Source organism: Gobio gobio (assembly GCF_949357685.1).
Source record: "Gobio gobio genome assembly, chromosome: 1".
Taxonomy (NCBI): Eukaryota; Metazoa; Chordata; class Actinopteri; order Cypriniformes; family Gobionidae; genus Gobio; species Gobio gobio.
Window position 1 is genome coordinate 73978830 of NC_137097.1, and position 8523 is coordinate 73987352.

The following is an 8523-nucleotide window of genomic DNA, read 5'->3' on the forward strand; positions in this document are numbered from 1 at the left end:
CCTGATTGGTTAACGCGGCGCGAATTGACGCCAAAGTTCAAATTTTTCAACTCGGGCGTCAGGCGCGAATTCGCTTCAAACGCGTGAATGCACAAAAGCACCATTCGCGTGTAACGCGCGTATCGCGCAAGACGCTTAATTAATGGCGCGAACTGGACGCGCGAATGAGGCGGATTTGCGTCCTTCGCGCCGCGCGAAACGCGCCTTCAGCGCCGCGGGACCTCCAGACGCGCGTCAACGCGTCTTTCCATTGACTTAACATTGAAATCACTCGCGCCAGACGCTCTATTCGCGTTTGGTGTGAACGCAGCATTAGAGAGTCATTATCCTCAAACTCCAGGAGAACATAGCAGACAACCCAGTGGCAAAGAGAACAGGTTTTGCAGATCCTGTCAGAAAATAGGCCATTCAGACGGAAAATGCTGGTCGCTGGGAAGGGGTCGACCTCCACCTTATTTTCAGAAAAATAGGAAATTACTTTCTAAGGGCAAAAATCAGTGCTCATTTGCAGGTAAAACTCTCAGTGAGTTGACTGCAGTGTTCATGCAAGGCCTTCAGCTATTACCTTCACTTGCGAGCGGGCTAGCAGCCTCTTAGCAATGAGTTTAATAGTAAAACATCCAGATTGCAATGATCCTGTTTGTATTTTCTAATTTGTAATTGTATAACACATTGTGCGCATTAATTACACATTATAGTTGTTTGTGTTCTTCGATACACATAGACTAGTCAAGTTTATTCTTTAAAACACATGATTGGTTTACTGTAAGTGATGAAACACTTAGGAAAAAGGCTGTAAATGCTATGCATTCTAGGCCATGTATCTTGTGTAAACTGGAATAACTTTAATACTGGAATTGTACAGCAATTTCAAGTTGCATGTGTGTCTATGTTGAATTTGTTAGTCTCCCTAAGTGAAACTCTGCTATTTCCGATATAGCTGCAGTTAAACCAAGTACAGGAGCACAGAATTGCCATGTGGCTACAGTGTGAATTACAATTGCATTAACCATGAAAATGTTTTCGTCACAGCGCAGGATTCAAGAACTCCAAACTTTGCATTTTATCATGCTCTTTAACAAAAACATTGGTGTGAGAAGAATTTTGAGCCAGGTCACATCTCATACTCACATTCACATACTGGCTGCCTGTTTTACAACAGGGCTAAATTTGCATCACAATTGTTAACCCTCCTCACCATTGTTTGGGCATGATTTACACATAGCCACAGCTAAATTTAGTCACATAAGTTTGATTTTCACACAAAGTCAAATCTCCATCTGCATCACAAAATGTCTTTACATCTAGACTGTATTACAACTGTGAATTTCTTCAAGTTAATGTTTGTTTTGTTTCTTTCTTTTGATTTACTAAATCAGGTATTATTTGTCTCACCAATTTAAATATCAAAACGGTATTTCTCATCCTTACCTAGTGAAAAATATTTTATCATTGTATTGTAAGAATGCATTTGATTTTGAATTTTTGAATTTTGATTTTGATTTCTGAGTCTTTGTATTTTTCCATTTTACAATGTAACAATGGTTTCTGACATGAATTCAATTGAATTTCTGTATTTGGTTACACAATATTTTGCTGATACTCTTCATGAAAGAGGGGTGTAATCCCAACAATAATTGTTGTTTTGTTATGATGCAGATTATTTAAAATGTTTCTAGAAATAATGTAAGAGCTTGTGAGATCTTCTTTTATTCTAAACCTTGACCACTTTATTAAGTACATCGATTTAAAGGCTTATTGCCAGAGACTATTTTAATCTGACCATATCAAACTTCTGACCAATGACAAATGCCATGTTTGCTATTTTGCTGTTTGTTGGGCAATATGTTACAGGATTCCTGCTGCCAGGGTTCACCTCCTGTGTTCTGCCTCAGAAAGAGAGACGCGAAAGAGAACGTTTGTTCTCATCGTCAGTGACTGCTCTTGAGGTGTGAGGTATTCAATGGATGTTTTGCATATCAATGATCAAAGAGGTTGCACCACACCATTTGATGAAGTTCTCAAGCAGGGCTGTAAGGACTGACAAACTGCTTTTCCAACATGCCTGGACAGGGCCGTGCAGAGAGTTCTTCAGGGGCAGGGGCTCAAATGTAAAAAAGGGGCAATATATATATTGCTGTTTTTTATCAAATAAATGCAGGCTTGATGAACATAAGAGACTTATAATGCTGCATAATATTCAAAAATGGTAAGTTAATATAATAAAGTCCTTTCACGTAACCATGACGCCAGCTTACACATATAGGCCTGTAGGTGCCGGTGGCACTTGGGTTTTGTTAACTTTGATAGTTTAATGAAATAGTAAACGGTGTATCAATATACATAAATACAAGTGAATTTAACACTACTTACCATTAATGCGACTTTTGCTGCTGTGGTTTTGTGCAGGGATTTGTTTGTTGTCTGTTAAAATCCATTTAGTCAGTGATGCAATATAAAAAATGACACAAACCACAGGAAATCATTCCACAAACGTTAGTTCGTCTGTCCATGTAATTTTCAACCGATTTATGAATAAGAACAGAAAATTACTTCCACTTCACATCGCCCAATGGAATATGAACTTGCTTTGCCAGATCACGAATGGTTGGTGTATATGACAAAAGGGCATTGGTGAATTGTGTAATAGGCTACTTACATAATATATAGATTTGTAATTAAATCAACACATTAGCTCTGATTATGGATGAAAAAAAAAATATTGGTTTACTTTTTTCCCGTAAGGCCACACACTCTGTGAAAGGACCATATTTGGCTCGAGAGCCGTTTCCGAACAGTGGAAAATCAGCAGCAGTCAATCAAAACACACGCAACCCATAGCAACGCGTTATGGCAACGGCTCAACAGAAATTGTCCGACTTTTGAGCCGTTCGTTACTATTCTATACATTGTCATGTTATTATAATCACATTTATTTAGTTTTATTGACCACGATATTATCATTGATATTTGTCTGAGAGGGGCACTTTTGATTCATTTTGAAAAAGGGCAGGGGCTCGGGCACCCAAAGCCCCCCCCCCCCCCCCCCCCCCCCCCCTCTGCACGTGCCTGTGCCTGTAAGAGAAGCCTGAAGATGACATCTACACAACTGAAAGCATGTCTTTGTGGACTGTGTCACCTCTGGACATTTTATGAACGTGGTCAAATGTGCCAAGGGGGGACTGAAGGAATTGAAAATAATCAAAGAATTTTGCTTTACTGTTGTCAACACATTTGCTTATCAGAAGGGCCCTCTGGAAGACAAAAGACAGGCCTGTAGGCCACATGGGGTGCCACACCTTTACAGTGGGGGTAAGTTTGGTTAGAAGGTTAGAAGTTTGCTCTGATTGGTCAATTTGAATGTTAAGTTTGAGTTTGGTCTGATTGGTCAGTTTAAAATAATACATTTGGTTTCAGTCACATGGTCAAGGAATAGATAAAAGAAGATTGGAACTGTGGCTTTTTCTCTCTTTTTCTCTGGCTCTTTTACTCTCTGGCTCTTGAGGTCATTGGGGCTCTCTTTTCCCCTCTCTCTCCCCTACTCTCTTTCTTTCTTTCTTTCTTTCTTTCTTTCTTTCTTTCTTTCTTTCTTTCTATTGCAATAAAATATAGTCACCTTATAGCAATGCTCTCCCACATATTTTGCTATTGTAACTGCGCTTATCTCCGTTGTTGGTATAAGTTGCAGTGGGTGGAAATAGACGAGAAATGTACAGTTTTCTTTCATCTTTCTGATAACGTTTCTTTAGTCTTCTGGCAACCCTGCAGATTGAACCATCTGCAGGAGTCCACTCTTACAGTGGTCTATGCTCCTCCTGTGGAGTCAGAAGTTTGTGAGGTCACTTCGTACCATTCATATCCCAGGTGCACTGAACCAGACATTCGACGAGCTCTCTCGTCAGTCGATACCTCCGGGCGAATGGCGACTCCACCCCCAAAGCGTCCAGCTGATATGGGACCACTTCGGAGTTGCTCAGGTAGACCTGTTCGCTTCTCCGGAGTTGACCCATTGCCAGTGGTACTATTCCCTGACCAGGGGTACCTGAGCCTTCTTGCACAGACACTGTGAAAGATCAGGGAGGATGAGGAGCAGGTCTTGTTAGTGGCGCCCTACTGGCCCAAACGGACCTGGTTCCCTGAACTCACACTCCTCGCGCCAGCCCCTCCCTGGCTGATCCCCTTGAGGAAGGACCTTCTTTCTCAGGGGCAGGGCACTCTATGGCACCCGCATCCAGACCTCTGGAATCTCCATGTCTGGTCCCTGGATGGTAGACACCATCGCTTCAGCTAGAGCCCCCTCTACGAGGCACCTCTACTCTCTGAAGTGGAACCTGTTCGTTGAGTGGTGTTCGATTAACGTTGTGCTTTCCTTCCTGCAGGATGGGTTGGAGCGAAGGCTGTCTCCCTCTACCCTCAAAGTATACGTCGCAGCAATAGCGGCGTATCACGATGCAGTAGATGGTAAATCCTTAGGTAAGCACGACTTAATCGTCAGGTTCCTCAGAGGTGCGAGGAGGCTGAATCCTCCTCGTTCAACCTCGTTACCCTCTTGGGATTTAGCCCTGGTTCTTAGAGCACTCCAGGGTCCACCTTTTGAGCCTTTACAGTCAGTTGTGCTAAAAATCCTGTCCATGAAGGCAGTCCTCCTGATGGCATTGACCTCAATCAAGAGGGTAGGGGACCTGCATGCACTTTTGGTCGACGAATCGTGCCTAGAATTCGGGCCGGCCAACTCTCACGTTGTCCTGAGACCCCGGCCTGGATAGGTTCCTACCACTCCCTTTCGGGACCAGGTGGTGAACCTGCAAGCACTGCCTTCGGAGGAGGCAGACCCAGCCCTAGCTTTGTTATGTCCCGTCAGCGCTCTCCGCGCTTACGTTGACCGGACTCAGAGCTTCAGATCCTCACAGCAGCTCTTCGTCTGTTATGGAGGCCAGCAGAAGCGAAAGGCTGTCTCCAAGCAGAGGTTGGCCCACTGGATAGTGGATGCCATCGTCTTGGCTTACCAGTCCCAAGACGTGCCTTGCCCGTTCGGGGTGCGGGGTGCGTACATACAGATATATGTAGAGCTGCGGGCTGGGCGACACCTAACATGTTCGCAAGATTTTATAGCCTCCGTGTAGAGCCGGTATCTTCCCGCATCCTCGCCCCCAGTGGCCAGTAGCGCTAAGTGCCCATTTTAGTGTCGGCTTGCAACGCCACTCCCGCCCTCTGGGCCAGATACGTGCGTCTATTTTCTCCAGTTGAGTTCCCCGGAAACGGCTAACCCTTTGAGCCCCTCCATTACCCCTTCAGTGTCAGACGTTGCGGCCGTCTGACGCCAGGCCTGCACCCGTATGCTTGTGGAACGTGTGTGTAGGCTGGGTTCCATATGTTGCGGTCCCCTAACGGCTACCCCATATGTGTATTCTCCACAGTATCTGCTACCCCAATGGGCTAGCCCCGTGTCTTTCCCTGGACAGAGCCCGCTCTGTCGTCTCTGGGCGTGTTCTTTCCCCCCTGTGACCAGGTTGGATCCACCCCAGAGACTTCCATATGTTATACTACCCTGATAGGTTAGTCCTTATGCGTATTTCCACCTCTCCTTCCATTGGAGGATGTGGTCAGCAGCGTACCATCTCCCGAGACGGGCGCGCTTTCCCAGCGTTATCCAATAGTCACGCTGAGTGGGTCTTGCAGGAACAGCAATGACTGACCTTCCCTGCCGGGAGCCCTGACTCCCACTCTAACATAGGAGTGGTCCAGCGAGCTCAGGCAGGGCGCTGGAAGGGCCAGCATCCCTGGCGTGTTGGTAGGGATCCCAATTCGTCGGTAAGTTCCGACGTACATCGAACGTGACCGACTGAAAGGGAACGTTTATCTCTACGTCCACCTATCTCGGCTTAAGTGGTACTTCCACTTCCGTATTTATACCCGCAACGCGGGGCGGCGCGTGGAATGCGTGAACCGCATGCAAATGTTTATTGGCTCGTTTCTATACACTCGAAGTAGATTGGTCTCTGAAAACAGATCCCAATTCGTCGGTCAGTTCCGACATACGTCTCCGTTCCCTCCTTCAGGGAACGAGGGTTACATACGTAACCGAGACGTTTTGTGCCGCCCTCTGCTGCGGATGCATGAATGCTAACAATGGTGACATGCTTCATGCTGCAATGCATGCTGGGAGACAAAAGTTTTACTATAGTGGCTCCCAGCATGCATTGAAGCATGAAGCATGTCACCATTGTTGAGATTCATATGCTGATTCTTGATATCTGTGTCTTAAGAGTTTTTCCCGCCCATAATGTACGTTATAAACCAAAATCCAGAATGTCTGTTCAGTTGCAAGAAAGCATTGTTGGTGAAAATAATCTAATAATAACAAATAAACACTTTGGTCAGTGATAAGATTGATGAATTATTCTACTTTATAAACTATATCACCTGATCATCTTTATTTATGGCCTTTTTTGTAACGATTTATGTGTTTTGGTAAACAAACTGACAAAAAGTTGAGTCAAACTGCCCAACTAAAGCAAACACTTTATTATTTTTAATAAAACATCAACATCTAAACCACTGTTGAGTTTCAATAAGAGCTTCTGTAGTCGTCTGACAGAAATAAAGTCAGTCTGGTTAGTAATGTGTGAAGCTGGTAATGCTGTTTGTGGAGTTGTTTAATCTTCCTCTGATGAGATCTTCAGAGATTTAATGTCTATCTTCAGTTGATTTCATCTAAAGCTGTGGCTGAAGGCATCTTGTTTCTCTGTCCTTCAGCACTTCTTGTTAACAGCAGGTGTTTACCATTAATGACACTCAGGGGTGCTTCTCAATATCCCTCCTCATTTCCTCGCTCCGCCGTCCTTCATCCTATGACCCGGAAACCGACTGAGCTCAGCCATCTTGTAGGACATCTCAATTCTCTAATTGCACCTTGAGGCGGCGAGGATCGAGGAGTGAGGAGGCTCCCTGAGGAGTCTTGAGCGAGGATACATGGGTGTATCCTTTGCGGAAGTGTTTTATCAACTAAACGTGACACACATATAAATTCTCCTCCCCCTTTACATCTTGCCCCAGTTTATTCATTATTATTATTATGTTTACATGTACAAGAAAACACAAATGTATGTCAAATAACAACAACTGACAGTTGCAGAATTATATCAAAGCACAAGAAAATGAAAGAAACCAACTAAAAATACAAATAAAAAGCAGTTAATAACTGGGAATAATTAGTTGTTATTAATAACTGGTAGGCTTATATTAAATAAAATATGGACAAATGTGGTATTTTGTGGTGGTTGAAACTATTACAATATAAATAGTTATCTCTAACGTTCAAGAATCCCGATGTGCAAACTAAATCCAGCGGTGTAGAGTAATCATTAATTGATGACGCTTTGAAGTGATGCTAAAAGGAGTGAGGATATATAATTTCACTTGATTCAATTCCTCCGTCCTCGCGTCTTTTCCTTGCGTCCTTCCCTCGCATCCTGAAGGGGTGGAGATAAGACGCGAGGAAAGGAAGCTAGGATAAGCAACAATAACAAGTATGGAGGAGATGCAAGCAGCGCTGCTTTTGGTAGTTATGTATTGTTTTAATTAAGAGGTCATTAACAAAATGGCGGAAAAGAGATGAGCACTGATACTAAAGCATATTCTGAAAGCTCGTAAAGCTAGTTTTCAAATAAGACAACGTATGTTATTATCAGCTATTACGGACATTGACCGCGAGATTGCTGAGACGAACGCGCGCCATCGGACCGAAAGAGCAAGACTGATACTTACTGAACGCAGAACGAACGAACCTCACAAAAGACTTTTAAAAATGCCGGTTGAAATAAAACGCTGCGTGAGTTCAACCAATCAGCATGTTCAGCGCCCAAGTCCCACCCCCGAAAGTTCCTCGGGAGCAGGACTGTTTGGAGGGGGAAATATTTACCCGGAACTTCATTTAGACCCTGGTTCCTGCGGTCGAAACACACCGAGTACCACCACAAAGTTCCTAGTTCCTGGGGAAAGTTCCTGCGGTGGAAACGCGGCTTAAGAAGCTTTATTAAAGTTTTAGTTTGCATTCAGAGTTTTGGAGTCTTCAGCCTTTTCCTGGTACGCCAACCAGTGACATTTATCTCTTAATTATGACTTTATGATAATTGAAATGAGCTGATCAGTAATTTAATATTTAGTGTCCCCAACTGAGCAAGCCAAAGCCAGAATTCTCTCATGTTTTCATTCACTCATCGAGTGGAATATATAGTAAACTAATGCAGGGAACAGTGGATGAGGGTAAATGTTTAGCTTTTTATGTAAAAATATTTTTATTTATTTTTTATTTTTATTCACAGTTACAGATTTTTCATGTTATTTTACATAAGACATGTAAATTTACAGTCTATTTTTGTAATTTTAATAATATTTAAAAAATAAACAGCAAAACTACTGTAAAATGAGACTGCAGATTGTTTATGTAACAGAATTTTTACAGCAATTTTCTCTGTGAGCTTCCAACACACAATAGTGTCTTGAGTGTCTAGTGTTAATTTG